Consider the following 15,430-nt stretch of genomic DNA (forward strand, 5'->3'; position numbering starts at 1 on the left):
TGTAGCGATTTGGCTCCTGATTTTAAAATATTTTTGGAAGTTCAGGGAATGTTTTAACATGAATTATAAGTAGAAAAATACGAAAATCTACTATTGAATTTTCCAATTATCACTGTTTTTTGGAAACAAATTTGTGTCTATTATCTTTTTGAAATAAATAAACAAGAAACGTGTGGCACTCAGGGTTATAATTGTTTTTTTTTATGCAGTATTTTTTTTTCTTTGACATTAATTCAATCTACCAGACTAAAATTATTTTTCTAATACCAAGCGTATGGAGAGTTTTAAAAATTGCATTCGGCTCCATACCTACTTTGTGTAATGCAATCACAACGATTCGGTTCTCTTCATCACGCCTCTGAATTTTAATATCGCAAAATATTATACAAGGTATTGGCGCCAAAATGAGAAAACTCAATGAACAATCATATCAAAATGACAGATTCCAAATTCAAATGTAATATTTTGTTCATTTTTAATTGTATCAGTATTTATGGCCAGACTAAGGGCCTGTTTCACAATGTATGGATAAAGTGCCAAATAGCTATGCAACACATAAATTATTCGAAAGATAAAAGTTCCAAATATTAGATACTTCGAATTTCATGACGTATAGCGCTATCTGACAGTCGTGAAACGCAAAAATAATATTTATCCTACCAATAAGTAACAAATAGCTTATTTGGAACTTATCCGGACATTGTGAAACAGGCCCTAAGTATACAGCAACCATGGATGGTGATGTCCCCATCCATGGTTACCATACCATGGACCCATACGAGCATGTTTATGATACGCTGATGTACACTTTCATGACACCATGTCATGAAAGAGGATGAAAAAAGGCATGTTAGGACCGCATGTCTATATGATGGATCCATAGTGCCGTAATATACCGCTAGAAGTATTCGTTATAATTTTAGACAAGTTAATTCAGTGTTGCCTGTATGTGTTGTTTCGAAACTTATTACCAATGTGAATGACAAAGCGCAATGTTACGCATTTTGAACGGAATGCGTTATGTAATAAATTTTATAACTTCGTTGACATTATTAATAACGTATATAAGGCCAGACAAATGGTACTTGTTCTTGTATGTTTATGACAACAAATTGTATTTACTATATTTTATTATGTTTACCAAGTCGCAACCTTACCTTTTTAGTATCTACATACCAACATATGGAACATTTTACTATGTTACCCATAGCTGTTACGGAAAAATACTTAGTATTTCAAATTTTTTTTTCTATCCATAGAAACTTTCTTCACAGTTAGAAGAAAAATCAAACTATCGAAATGGCTAAGCCGTATTATTTTGCGATTCATTCGTAATTATAAAGATTTGCATCTAAGGTTCCGTATTAATGTTGGTGTATGCTTTAACTGACTTAAAAAACCAAGAATTTCAATTCGATGTTTAATTTTTGGTTATACATTTTTAATTAATTTAAATAATATTCAAGTTCGGTATCACTTACTGTTGCCAGTTTTTATGACAATTAAAAAACAAAATTATATAGAACCATTTTTTTGGAAATTCTTTGGAGCATACAATTTTTATTGGTTTAAATATTTATCAAAACAATTATAATGGTACTAATTAGAAACTCGCTTTTTATTAAATTATGGGTTTATTTATTTCTCACATCAGGACACTTATTGGGAATGTGTGGGATTTAGAGTCCCTATGAGACTACAGACATACTATATAGCAGTCTCGCCGGGACATTTTAAACTAAGCCGGGAAATACGGGACGTCTGGCAGGACGAAACACTCCCGCAAGCCCTCGGCATTGCAGATATTCAAAGCCGGGTGATATCACTTTATACAAAGTGACCATTATTCAAATCCTGCTCGTTTGCGTCGTCTCATAAAAATGGATGATGAAATATCAAACAGACTTCAATTCTCACTCAGAAACGTATTGAACATGCGAAAGTCGTAAATATATATATATAGATAAGTTGCCACTTTGAATCCTTGTTAAGTTACATAAGCAATGACTAAATCTAACACTTTTTTAATCTCCGCAATTTTGTATTAAGCGCATATTGGCTGCCGTAATCAGATGAATTAATTAATTATAAAAAAAGATTGGATTATAATAAAAATAGTACAATCAGTGTTATAAAAATAGGCATGCAAAATACTGACATAATAAAAGGTTATTTATAATTATTGCCTACGTCCATGGTCTAGTATAAGTTCCACAATATGAAGGCACCTTGCCATTAAATAATTAATCACATTCCACTTGAAAGCATTACACAGCATATATAGGAAGGTGATTTAACAGTTTGATAGCCACAGGTGTAAGAATTTTTAAGTCCATTGTGGTAGTAGTAGCCTCACACAAGAAATCAACAACAAACAACATCTTTCATCGATCAACAAATGAAAGGGCAGGCATCACATCATTTATTTTTCCCATTTCTGAAGACCACGTTTTGGTCAAAACTATCCGATTCTCCAGATTGAGCATTCAGATAAACGAGTTAGTCTAGAATCCCAAAGTTGCTCCCCTCACACTTTAAAATCGATTTTCGTTTAGTTTTTGTAATTTCAATTTTTTTGTTTAATATTTGTATTATCTCTTCGTGTATGTCATGTTTCCTAGTCACATTTTTTAAAAATCAAAGTCAAAGTCAAGACTCATTTATTCATAAGGTAACACATTGAACCTACACGTCTTATGAACGAAAAAAAAGAAATATACATTAAATGGCTCTAATTTCATATTTTACTGCCAGTTCTCAAATCACAAACTTTTCGCCATTCTTTTTTATTTAATTGTGGTTCTTTTACCAATGTAAAAGTGTGCCGAACGTTGGCAAGCTTTTATCAATAAAAAATATCGATTATTATTTATAGCACTTCTCTTATGTCTCAATTTGTTTGGTATTATACAAGGTAACATACTGACAACAAATTTCTTAGGCAGCTATAGAAATGTTTTATATTTTAATAGCTGAGTCTCAATTATCTAGTCAATTTTAAAGTAAATAAATTGCCGTTTTAGTATCTCCTTTAAATAAATAAAAATAATAATGTTACATGGGGTGCTATACCATACGAAAGCGAATTATCTCATATTCCGGACATATGGAGAGGCGATAAGAATTTGGAGAAACGTGATCATGGCTTAGATGGTTCAAGTGGTCATCAATAAGATAGTCCGATCAAGTGAAAGACACGTCGCCCTCAAAACTGCCATAACAAAGGCGCTGGAGAGAAACTGGTGGAATAGTCTAAGATCCGGCTGCAGGATTAGTGCACTCATCGGTTATTTGCTAAAAACAATTTGTAATGTATATGTCACCGGAAAATAACAAGATCCGTAAGTTTATCAATTTACTAGGAAGTTTATAAACTTTCGTAAGATTCTAAACGGGAGATAAATTGTAATATTTTACGTCCACATTTTCGTAAATTTATCAATTTCCGACGTCATACGGTAAATTTATAAACTTACGAATATCTATTCGTAAGATTTTATATGGTTCGACCAATCACAGAAACTCTTTTAAATATACGAGTTTTGAAATACGTAAAATAACACACTGCTCTCTGATTGGTCAATGTTCATAGTGGCAATGCTTGTGTCCATAGACTTTGGAATAATCAGACTTGACAAACTATAAATTGGAAGCAACAATGCCTGGTTCCTCTCTGGCACGGATGTAGTGAGTTGAGTTTTCTATTATCAGTTTCAATAAGAGTATTCCTGTATTTTAGCAAGTAACTGTTAAATAAGTTACTTGCTAAAATACAGGAATACTCTTATAAAACACACTAATGAACACTACTTTGCTCTATTTAAATAAAACGACAGAAATTGTGTAATACGAAAGGCATTTATTATCAAAAAAATATAAAACATACCAGTTTTTGCAAAAAAAAAAAAACTAAAAGAATTATGGCTTTTTCGTCCGTGTCATACACACCTACTCAGTCGTAGTTAAATAATTCAATAATTAGTAAGTCGTTCGTAATTATTCAATTCAGTCTTACCATGACTTAAAAAACATATAGTAAAAATAAGTAAAAATTATATAAGTACTTATTACCAATTATCTACTTATTGGCACAAGTCAAAGATTTATGGCACCTTGAATTGCACAATATATTAGCTTTTTTACAATTGCACTTATTTGATAAACACTGTCCCTTAGAATATTTTTTGCAGTTGCATTGCTTTATTCCTTGCCCGCCAAATGTAGAAGACATCGCAGATATTTTTCTTAATGGTAACTTAGTCTGTAAATAAAAACACATACTTAAAGAACATAAAAAATAGGAAGTCAAGTTTATATAAGTAGGAATAATAGTACAAATTGTACCTCAGGAAGACTTTCATTCAAAATTTCTCCTGGGGTTGAAAGGACAGCGTTTCGAGGCAACCAGTCATTAATGATGCCGAACGAAGTGCCAACTTTGTAAAGTTCATTCTTTTTCTCTATTACTTTGCCGACTACATTCTTGCTATCTAGAGGCCCCCTATCTACTCTCGGTACTTCGACTAATACAGTAGCACCAACATCAATATTTTTGAACTTTTTAGAAGAATGTGCTGTCATTTTTTCTGCTGCTCTTTTTAAATTTAAGTGCGAGTCCTTCCTTTCCCTCAAAATGTTTATTTCGTTTGTGCACAATTTACATATTAACTGCGAACCATAACCTTCGTCATTATTTTCTGTTGGTTCTCCACAGATAACGTGTGTGATACGTTGACATTTAATACATGTATGAGCCCCAGATGATTCATTGTTGCATATGTGACAAAGCAACGTATCTGATTCGAAAATTTTTTGAGGAGTCTCAATTCCAGTTTGCAATGTTGTCAAGGTCTTGCCAAATATTGTTTGTGTTTGCGCCCGTGCTTTCACTGTCAACTACAAGTACTTTGACTTGCTCAGTTTCAGAAATATTATCTGTCGTAATAATTGACTCTGTGGCAATATCAAGAGTTTTACAAAGGTTTTCTTTATCTGAAGTTATATTTCCATCGTCATTGACGGTCTTATGTTCGTTGTCATTTACAGATTTTAAAAACGTCTCTAAATCCTCTTCCATTTCAAGTTGAGAAATTATATTCTTGGACAAATATGTAGAAGTTAGACCGCATCTTGGATCATCTCCAAACAGGAATTTAAACGGTGTCCTGCCAATCGTAGAATGGTATGATGAATTTTTTTGGAACTGAGCAAAGTAACAACCTATCGACCATTGATTGGAATTATTATCCACCATCCAAGCACGAATCATATTTTTCACATCTTGGTTTGAACGTTCTACACTTCCCTGGCTTTGGGGATATCTAGGTCTCCCATTAACAATTTTGCATGCTGGCCATAAGCTCACAATTTCTTTCAATATTGATGCCGTAAACTCACGTCCATTGTCGCTTTGGAGAATATTGGGACAACCAACTTCTAAAAATATCTTTAAAATTTCAATTGCTACTTCTTTCGCTTCTTTGCTTTTGAGTGGCCGCAAAAAACAAAATTTGGTCAAATGATCTTGGTACTGTAACATCCATTTGTACTCTCCATCTGGAGATGATTGAAAATCCACCAGATCTACCTGTCCTCTTCTATTAAAGTCATCTGTAATTAGTGGTTTCACGACTATCCCAGTTTTAGGAAAACTTTTCTTGGAAAGGCAAGTTTTGCACAATTGAAGAAAAATATTTATGGCAAACACTGGAACCATGTACTTGTCTTTCAAGTCGTAAATAATTTTGTCACGCCTTCCGTGACCTGTAGCAACATGCGCATCAAGGATTGTTCGGTAGTACTTACTGCTTGGAACTACTTGTATCACTGGATCCTGCTGAGATTTCCTTTTTAATATCATAACTTTTTCGTCACTAAAAGTCATTACGTCATACTTTTTGGCGTGATAGTATTCTTTGTCTGTGGGCCGACGTCCCAAAACTTTAGCTTTATTATAATTTTCTATCATTTTAATAACATTTTTAATTTTTTCGTCTGTCCATTCCGATTTCTTACTATTTTGGTTATGCCCACTATAAAACTTTCTTAGCTCTGTGTTAAATTTTACTTCGTCAATAAATGTTCTAGCATTTACCACACTATCTCCTTCATTTTGGGTGTCCGCAGCTTGTAAGTCACTCATTATGGGTACTGCTAGATAATCTTAACAAAATAAAGCTATTTTTCACAGTTGCAACACAGTTCAACATTCAAAACTAATAAAAACGCACGAGCAAACCGGTTTGTTTATGTTCCGTGGCCAGCAATGGCGGCCGCGAGGAAGGAGACGTGACACGTGACCGCCAACCAATCAGATCGCGCGTAGCGTTTGGTTACTGCTTACGTATTATTTTACGAGTGAGTTCAGTAAGTTTATCAATTTACGAAAATGTGGACGTAAAATATTACAATTTATCTCCCGTTTAGAATCTTACGAAAGTTTATAAACTTCCTAGTAAATTGATAAACTTACGGATCTTGTTATTTTCCGGTGACATATACATATTTATAATTAGGAGAATGTATACCAAGTTGCCTATGAAAAATTGTCCGCTAGTATTTTTAATGAAATTATTTTGAATTGATTTTTGGAAAAACATTTCGTTTACTTGTTATTTAAATATTGTCTACATGACGACAATTTATATCTTAAAGATTAAAAAAATCACTTGCCCACCTTGGAGCCTCGGACCATTCTGCAACCGGATTCCGAACTAGAAAGAGATAGTCCGCTCCAGATATTTCCAATCACGACCCCAGACATTCACAATTTATTTTATTATTCTTAATCTTCTGTATTGCAGAAAATTCAGTACAATTTAATTAATTAATGAGGACGGCAACTGGCGGCCTTATCGCTTTTTAGCGATCTTTTCAGGCAACAGCTACCAACCGAAGAGAGAAATAGAGACATGTAGTCCGAGAGTAGCATTAAAATATAAATGTGATAAATGTGACGAAGTCAAAGCCATCGTTAAAAATAAATTAATTAATAAAGCATTTTATAAATGTGACGAATACTTAAATGATCCTAATGCGTAGGATTTATTTACTCCAGTTCAAACAATTTGTATAAAAACTTGGCAATTGAAAAGAGTGGCGCAAAGTTTCTTGCCAGTTCTTCTTACCCGCTCTACGCCCGTTTTCTGTCTTTTGACGTTCATAAGTGTACTTGTTTACCTATATGAATAAAGATATTTTTGTTTGTTTGTTTAAAAAAACATATACATTGGGAAAATTTTCGCGTTTACTTCCTTATTGGTTCTTTAAGGGTAAAAACAATTATTGTCCCCAATATTTGTCTGATATTTTGTATGTAGAACCATATAAATCTAGATTCAAATGCTGCCAAAAGTTATTGGAGTGCGTTAGGCCGACACGTTAAATTAAGAGTGCCTTACAAAACGTTATCTAGATTAGAACGTGTTAATCTGGGGTTATGTAAACACTGTACTTAATAATTAATAAAATTAATATTATAATTACCACACCTTTACGCCCCTAATAATTTTACTTCGCGTGTTTGTATTAGAAGCGGTGCAAGGTCAATGTTCTTGTCACGCGAGTTGACAATAAATACTTAAATTCACGAACCATACTTAAGTAAAAAGTGCATTTACCTACTTAAAATATCTTGATATTTAATGAATAATTCGAATGCCTGGACTACGTTGAAGGAGAAAACTTTGTTGATTTTGAACCTTGGGAATGAATAAGGATGTGACTGTTCTGTATTTGATATATTAACAATTTGCATACGAACTAGTACCAGCTAGAAATCTTCGATCGTACCTTGACATGAGATTTGACAGTTTGTGTCGATAAATTTTAATACAAATTTAGTTTTTGTCTTTCTACGTACACTACTGAAAAGGCATCTTGACTAAGCCCCCTGGGAAGAAATTCTCCGCCACCCTTTTTAACCGCAAAGATTTGATTCATACAATTTGTTTATAAGGCAAAGCAGTCATAATTATTAGAACTGGAGCAAATCAATCGAAAGGATCAGGTTCACAAATTTATTTAGTCATAATTCTCTAATTTCGCTTAGGAGTTTGTTGTAAAAACTAATACAATTTTCATACCAGGAGTGTTTTTCTTCTGAGGCCTAGTTGGTCGTACGCTAAGATAACTTCGGTTACGAGTATTACACTTGTGAATGTCACCATTTGTTTTAAAATCGTTTATTTTTTTTTTGGACAGTCAAGATGGCTTCAAAAATATATTGACCACATAGTGTCAAAATATTAGGTAAATTCCTTAAACTTATTACGTATTAGTATTGTCTAAGATACTTTATAAAATACGCGCAAAATTTACTTGTTATAAACACAATGTTGTGTATGAGTATAATAATACGCGCAACAATGCAATTATTACGGCTGATATCTGATTATCAGATAAAATGAAATTAAGGAAATAACGTGTTTTTTATATAATTCAGTATTTTATAGCATCATTTATGTGCTTTATAATATTATGTACAAGTATTTCTTTATGTGAAGTCCTAAATTCGAACCTTTGCTTTCAAGGAATAAAATAAGTTACTATAATCTGTGTGTTCTGGAATTCAATTTTGAGATTATAACATGACATAATAAATAATTTATTTGTTTTTATGATAATTAGACATTGTAAGGTACTTCAATACCAATTTCAAGGCAATAAAGAATTTATGTATTATTATTTACTAGTCAAAGATCTGTATAATCAAAAATATAAATGCTGTCTATAGAAAATCAATGGTCAATGTATTGTAGTTCGTGTTATGTTATTTTAATTCATTTATTGTATTTTTATTGCAATAAAATGTGGCTTTGTGATGAAAAAAGCCCAAGAAGGAGTTGACGGCGGCCTAAAAAAGGGGGAGTTAGAAGCAAAAGTATGACGTCATCGCTGTGATTTGTAAGCGCAGATTGTAGATGTCACCACACAATAATATCAAGTATAATAAAAGATGTATTTTAAGTGTGATCGGTCAAGTGCTACTTCATTACAAACTTCCGTCAAATGTTATCTTACGGTTAAACGTTGTAATAGTGCATTGACATTTCAATTTGCGGCAAATGTCAAATGTACCTTACAAGATTGTTGGGATTTTGTATACAAGAAGATAATTATTATCAATGCTTTGGCAACTTTATATTAATGCAAACGACAGACTGCAATAATATAACAGGCGTTATTTTTTACAATACTGAGTGCCGATACGCGTATATACTCGTATCGATACTTGATATCAATACGTAAGTACTTAATACCGTTTATTATTAAGTAATAAAGCGAAAACGTATTTAAGTAGAAAGGTTTCATAAACATCGAGAGATGCGATTTTCTGGATATAATGCATACCGCATTATATCCAGGCGTCTGTCAGGCACAGGTGGCTGACTAACTTGCCTTTTAAAAAAACAAATTATTACGAAACAAATAACGATATACCGCACTCTATTCTAGAAATGGATCAAAATCTGAATATTAGGTAGAATATAGGAACTGTCGTAATGGTAGTGACCCCAATACCCACGATTGGGGTAATAAAACCGGCTCAAGTTCAGTGCGAGCAGCAGATTTCACTCGTGTCGTAATGTGCATTCCGATAAAAGTGAATAGGCATGAGGACTAAGAGCTAGTGAACTTTTTTGCTGTTATATTTTAATAAGTGAAAACGAAGGTGGTTGAATTAGTGTACAACGTATTGCGGTATTATGTGGAATCGTTGATGATTCCAACAAGTATTACATATATTTTATCTATGAATAACAACCTATTATACTAAAATTAAATAGTAGATTTGATGAAGAGACCATTACTTTAGTTAAAACATGAAGAAATTAAGAAATCAACACTTGACTGAATATTTTTAATGAAGTAAAAATATTAAGATATTTTTATTTTTATTTTCATCCTATTGTTTTTGCAAAATAATGTTAAATGCGTTCAATTTTATAAATATTTCGTAGCAAGTCAATATTAAAACTAAAATGTCTAATTTATTATGTGATTACAGGTAATTTACAGTAAAAACTTCCTAGTATATAATTTGACAGTGACAATGCTTAACAACTCTTACGCTATGTATGAGTAAAGAAAATCAATTAATATTCATTATATTACTACGTCTGTTACAAAGACTTTTCCAATAGGGCTGAAAACAAATAAAGAAAATAACATCACATTTGACAAATAGCAACGAAAGAAAAATTTGAGAAGTTTTTAAATAACAGGGTTCACCTCACGTTAAGTGATACCACCGCCCATAGATACTCAATGCCGGAGGGCTCGCGATTATAATTACTACACAATTACTTACTACAAGAAATGGTACTTGTATATCAACCAGCCCCATGCTGGTTGATAGACAAGTACCATTTCTTAAAAAAAATTTTAGGTTTGCGTAATTATTATAGTTAAATTGATTAAAGTATTTTAGGAATTGGTACGCTCTTTTCATGAAGGACCTTAAGTCGAATTTGTTCTGAATAGTAGTGGGCAGCTTTTTTTATATTTTTGATTTGATTACGATTAGCGAGTCAATAGTTATGATGCAGTAATTGCGTCTTTCTTTCCTTCTCACTAATTTTTCGCATGCGACTGTTTGTTCCATAATGTCCCAAATATCAGAATTATTAATATCATTGGTAAATTGACGAATGAAATAAAAGAAAATCCAATACAAAATGTTCATGGGTTTTGCAGAGTCGAATTAATCCAGCGCGGGTCCTGTAGCAAATAAATATTTTTGTAATTAATATAGGCAAATATTGAAATAAGCAAATCATGATCTATCGATTTCACAAAGTGAGATGATTAAGACATTCTTATAAAAAAATAAATTTGGCCGCTTGAAAGGTAGATGGTACTCTAAATACATCGATTAAACATTACGGTAAAAAAATTGTAATAAACCTAATTATTTTTACGATTTAACGTGTTGTATAGTTTTAGATTTTTAATTGGAAGTGATGCAAGAGACAGTACGCTGCTATGTGAATTAATATTTTTTTTATTACGTGTACGTTGGAGCGCGGGGCCCTTAAATCCGCGGGACCCTAATCCGGCACTGGAGTTTTGTAACTTTATGAAGTTTGCCGGATCAACTAGTTCATAATAATTTCTTATAATGTCTCCATATCACTTTTATTATTTTTTCTTATGTAAAGTGTATATATGTTTTCTGAAGACTTGATTAAACCGTTCTTATAAAGCTACACTGCCACAGGGACCAAACTTTTTATATTTTTATTATTACCACGGAAAATAAGAAAATAAAGGCATATTTGATTGTTATGTTTAGTTTCAATAAATCATTATTAAAATTAATATTTCTTATAAAGTTACGACATAATCATCGCGCACAAATAAATCAAACAAAGGTAAAGTAAACTAAAATATTATCACGTATTGGCTCATCGTAACTTTCCGTAATGACCTAGAAACTTGCTTGCTTAGCAGAAATATTGCTAATAAAGAAATTGCCATTTTAATCTTACGTCAGCGTATTTTAGTACTTGAATATTTATAAGCCACCCGATACTGGCCTTCCTTCCTTTTGTTTTATAAGGCCCTCCGCTGCGTCTGGCTTTTTATCAATGGGATGGACACGAAACCGATTTTGCATAGTTTTACTGGGTAATCTGATTCCCGAGGTATTTTTAGGAGAATAATTCATTATGGTTTTACGTAAATTGACTGAAATATAGCGACTATTATTGGGTCCCCAAAAGTCTTGCCAAAACAATATTACATATACTCGTAATAAAATTTAATATATATAGGAATACATAGTAATAAAAATAATAATTGATAAAGGATAAGATAAAACTAAAATTAATTTAAAAAGTTTGTTTCCTGGCAGGTCCCATTAGGTATATGAATAGACATGATAAAAATGAAATGTATTCTTTGATTTTATGTATTAACAAGTCGGATCGGTCACGTGTTGCCATGGATGTTATAAGTATTAATTATTACGATAGCGTATCGTAAAGAGTGATTTTAAAGCTATCATTATAAGTGAATGACGCAATTTACCCACTCAAATAGATAGTTATTATAAATTTCAGCTATATAATAAAGGTTTAATTTTGTACCTAAATAGATCATGTTTTTCATGAAAAACTTTGCTGCGAATCGAATGCTTCGCTATCTGTGGTGAAGGTAGTAAAACAAATGTATTTGTTTGACAGCAGTATCCGTCTATACTCTATTGAACTTACACGTAAGAAAAAATGGACAATGTAATCTATTTTATTATAATTAGTGATTTTAATTAATTTCAAACTGCAAACTATAACTGTTTATTTTTACGGGGACTGGTATATTGACTGAATTGAAACATCCTTATTATCATTTCCTGTCAAAGTATAGGTCACTGACCTGTCAGATGTTACTTTTACGCACTATGTACCAAAGTGTATAGAGGAATTCGATCGTATTTTCTCAAATATTTTTTATGTGTTTTTGCTATATTACCGAATAATATTTTTGTATAATTAAAAAAATCTTTTACGTCTGTGACAACCTTTTGATTTGCATTTACCAAAAAAAAATTGTTTATCACCAAAACGGTAAATGATATCCAACAGTTTAAGTAAAATTTATTTATATATCGTAAAACAAGTAGTTTAACCCAAATATATTTGTAAAATCGGTAACGAAAACATAAAATAGTTATATATTTACATATAAAACGACGTTGCCGGTACACTATTTGAATATTAAACAAAAATCGGTTCTGCCGTTAAGGAAGTATGTTACAAACTTGATATATACAAAGATAAGATATAGTAACACGATTATATAACTATAATTTTTTTTATTAACATCTTGTGCAATGGTCGGCTATTTAATGATAAAATCCACAGAGACATTTTTCATCATACAAGGCAACACAGACATCAAGATTTTACAATCTGTGGTCAATATTCCTATTCATAATCAAATCACTACTAGAGAACGTTATAATTTTTTTTATAGAACAGGGGGCAAACGGGCTGGAGGCTCACCTGATGTTAAGTGATACCGCCGCCCATGGACACTCTCAATGCCTGAGGGCTCGCGAGTGCGTTGGCGGCCTTTTAAGAATTGGTACGCTCTTTTCTTGAAGGACCCTAAGTCGAATTGGTTCGGAAATACTTCAGTCGGCAGCTGGTTCCACAAAGTGGTGGTGCGCGGCAAAAACTGCTTCGAAAAACGCGCAGTTCTGGAACGGTGGACGTCGAGGTGATACGAGTGGAATTTCGTATTCTGCCTCGACGTCCGATGATAAAACTCAGCTGCAGGTATTAATCCGAACAACTCCTCTGAACCTATAAATATATAAACCTAATAATTAATAATTAACGAATAATCCAGTTGGCTATTATGTAACACGTCACCCTATGAAAATCTATTCGATTTGCATACAAACGCGGTTTAATATTTGGCACAGGTTTTTGTATGTAGGTCCATTGGCAGGTCACTTCGTGTGTAGTAGTACAGTTATATTGCCTAAATTATCGACACATAGTTCGTTACTCTGTTATGTGTTCTAGTTAAATTTCTCAGTGGTAGACTTTTCACCATAATAATATATATTTATAATAAACTAGATAAACCGGTGAACATCGTATCACCTACATATATTTGTGTCAAAACCTAATAAAGACAATAAATATTTGCCAGCCAGTAACAGTTTTTATTTGACAAGTCAATTGTCATTTTTTTATAGACATGTGTTTTCACTAAGACATCATGAACATTACAATAAAGTCTAACTTAACTTATAATGCAACTGTCATTTATATTTTTATTTACTTTTTATTTATATTTCCTACCTACTTAAACCTTTCTCTGAATTCCAATATTTCAAGATAATAACTAGCCAAAATCGGACCAGCGATTTTCGAGTTTTAGCGCGACAAACGGCAATTAATTTTTATATCGATTAGTGTATGCACAATGCACATTGTGAACGACTGCACCAAATTTGGTTTTTCGAGTTCGTTATTATCCTGTAGATAGAAGTCTGAATAACAATATTTATTTATTTCAGAAATACACACATTATCCTTACAGCCTATACCAATACGATAATTTCCTTAAACATTTAATAAAGTACATAAAAATTAAACACAATATCGCTACTGTGAATTCACTCTGCGAACATAATATGTCGATAGTGTCGGAGACAACATTCAGTAGGCGCAACTTACAGAGATGTGTAACGAATGTATGAAGCAGGTTGCACATGAACCACAGCACATGTAACTTGAGTAGAGCAGTTTGGGCTTGGCTAAGCGTGCCACTGTTATCCCTGACGTCGTAGGCTTGAACTCGTGCACCCAAGGACTTTATATGTGCGCATTTAACGTGAATTATTAATTATATTTTTTATTTTTACCCAAAAAACGGCGTGCGAACACAGGCGGATCCTACTTGCTTATTTAAAAAAAATGATCAAGAAACGGATTCAGAAAACTAAGGCCTAGATCCAATTCCTTTATCAAGATTTGGTACACCAACTACGGAAGAGATACTGAGATTATTAGTCGACAGTGGTATTTCGTTATATTTATTTAAGACGTAATATGTATGTAAACATCGTTTCAAATAGAAAGCGATAGTAATACCTCTGGGAAATAGATTTAGTTGCTTTGTTGTATCAAAGTGAATGACTTATTCGATTTCAACTGCTAATACAAGCAACTTACCCTAAGACTAAAGGTTAGCTTATATATATATGTATATATATATATATATATATATATATATTAAGTTTTCGACTTTCTACATCTAAGGCATCTTAATTAAGACCCTTGTATGTCAAAAACGTATTGCATTTTGTTTTAAAAATAGCTCGCGCTAAACCTTTTTTCTGATTCTCACTATACATCGTCCAGTTTGTCATAAGAGAGTCATGCTTACCGCTAAGTGTAAGTACATTAGTTTAAAAAAAAACGAAGCAATTCAGTAAAATTCACACATCTTCGGAAGAGATTTTTAATTCTTATATCTAATCAATTACAATTGTTTAGTCGTGTTAACTACGTGACAATTGAATTAATATCATGAATATAAAAAATCTGTGGTTTAGTTTGTCTATAAGGAGACATACATACCAGAATATAATCATGACCTGTATATGTAAAATGCAAAACCTACTTTAATATATATCGAATAAATCAATTTTGCTGTTGTCATATAATTGTTATAATATAAGAATTTTGGGTTTGTCAGCGTAGAAACTAGCGATTATGAGTTCGAACCCAAGGCAATGTAAAAAACTGATGCTGTACCAGCACACCAAAAACTCGTCATCTTGTGCCAGAACTCTGATAAGCTTGCCTGTATCAAAAACTTGATGCTCCATTAGGTGTTACGTGTGTATAAAACATTCTAAATAAAGTCATTCCCAGGTATTGAGAAAGTACGTCCTTTAAGGTCATCG

At 32.4% G+C, this 15,430-nt stretch overlaps 1 protein-coding gene across 2 annotated transcripts in view; it reads right to left on the bottom strand.

The window, feature by feature from the left end:
* LOC110997059 (fatty acyl-CoA reductase wat) overlaps positions 1 to 15,430 on the bottom strand; it is a 38,367-nt gene that overhangs the window by 21,104 nt on the left and 1,833 nt on the right. The gene's annotated exons all lie outside the window — the stretch shown is intronic.

The sequence above is a fragment of the Pieris rapae genome, chromosome 15 (assembly GCF_905147795.1).
Source record: "Pieris rapae chromosome 15, ilPieRapa1.1, whole genome shotgun sequence".
Classification (NCBI taxonomy): Eukaryota; Metazoa; Arthropoda; class Insecta; order Lepidoptera; family Pieridae; genus Pieris; species Pieris rapae.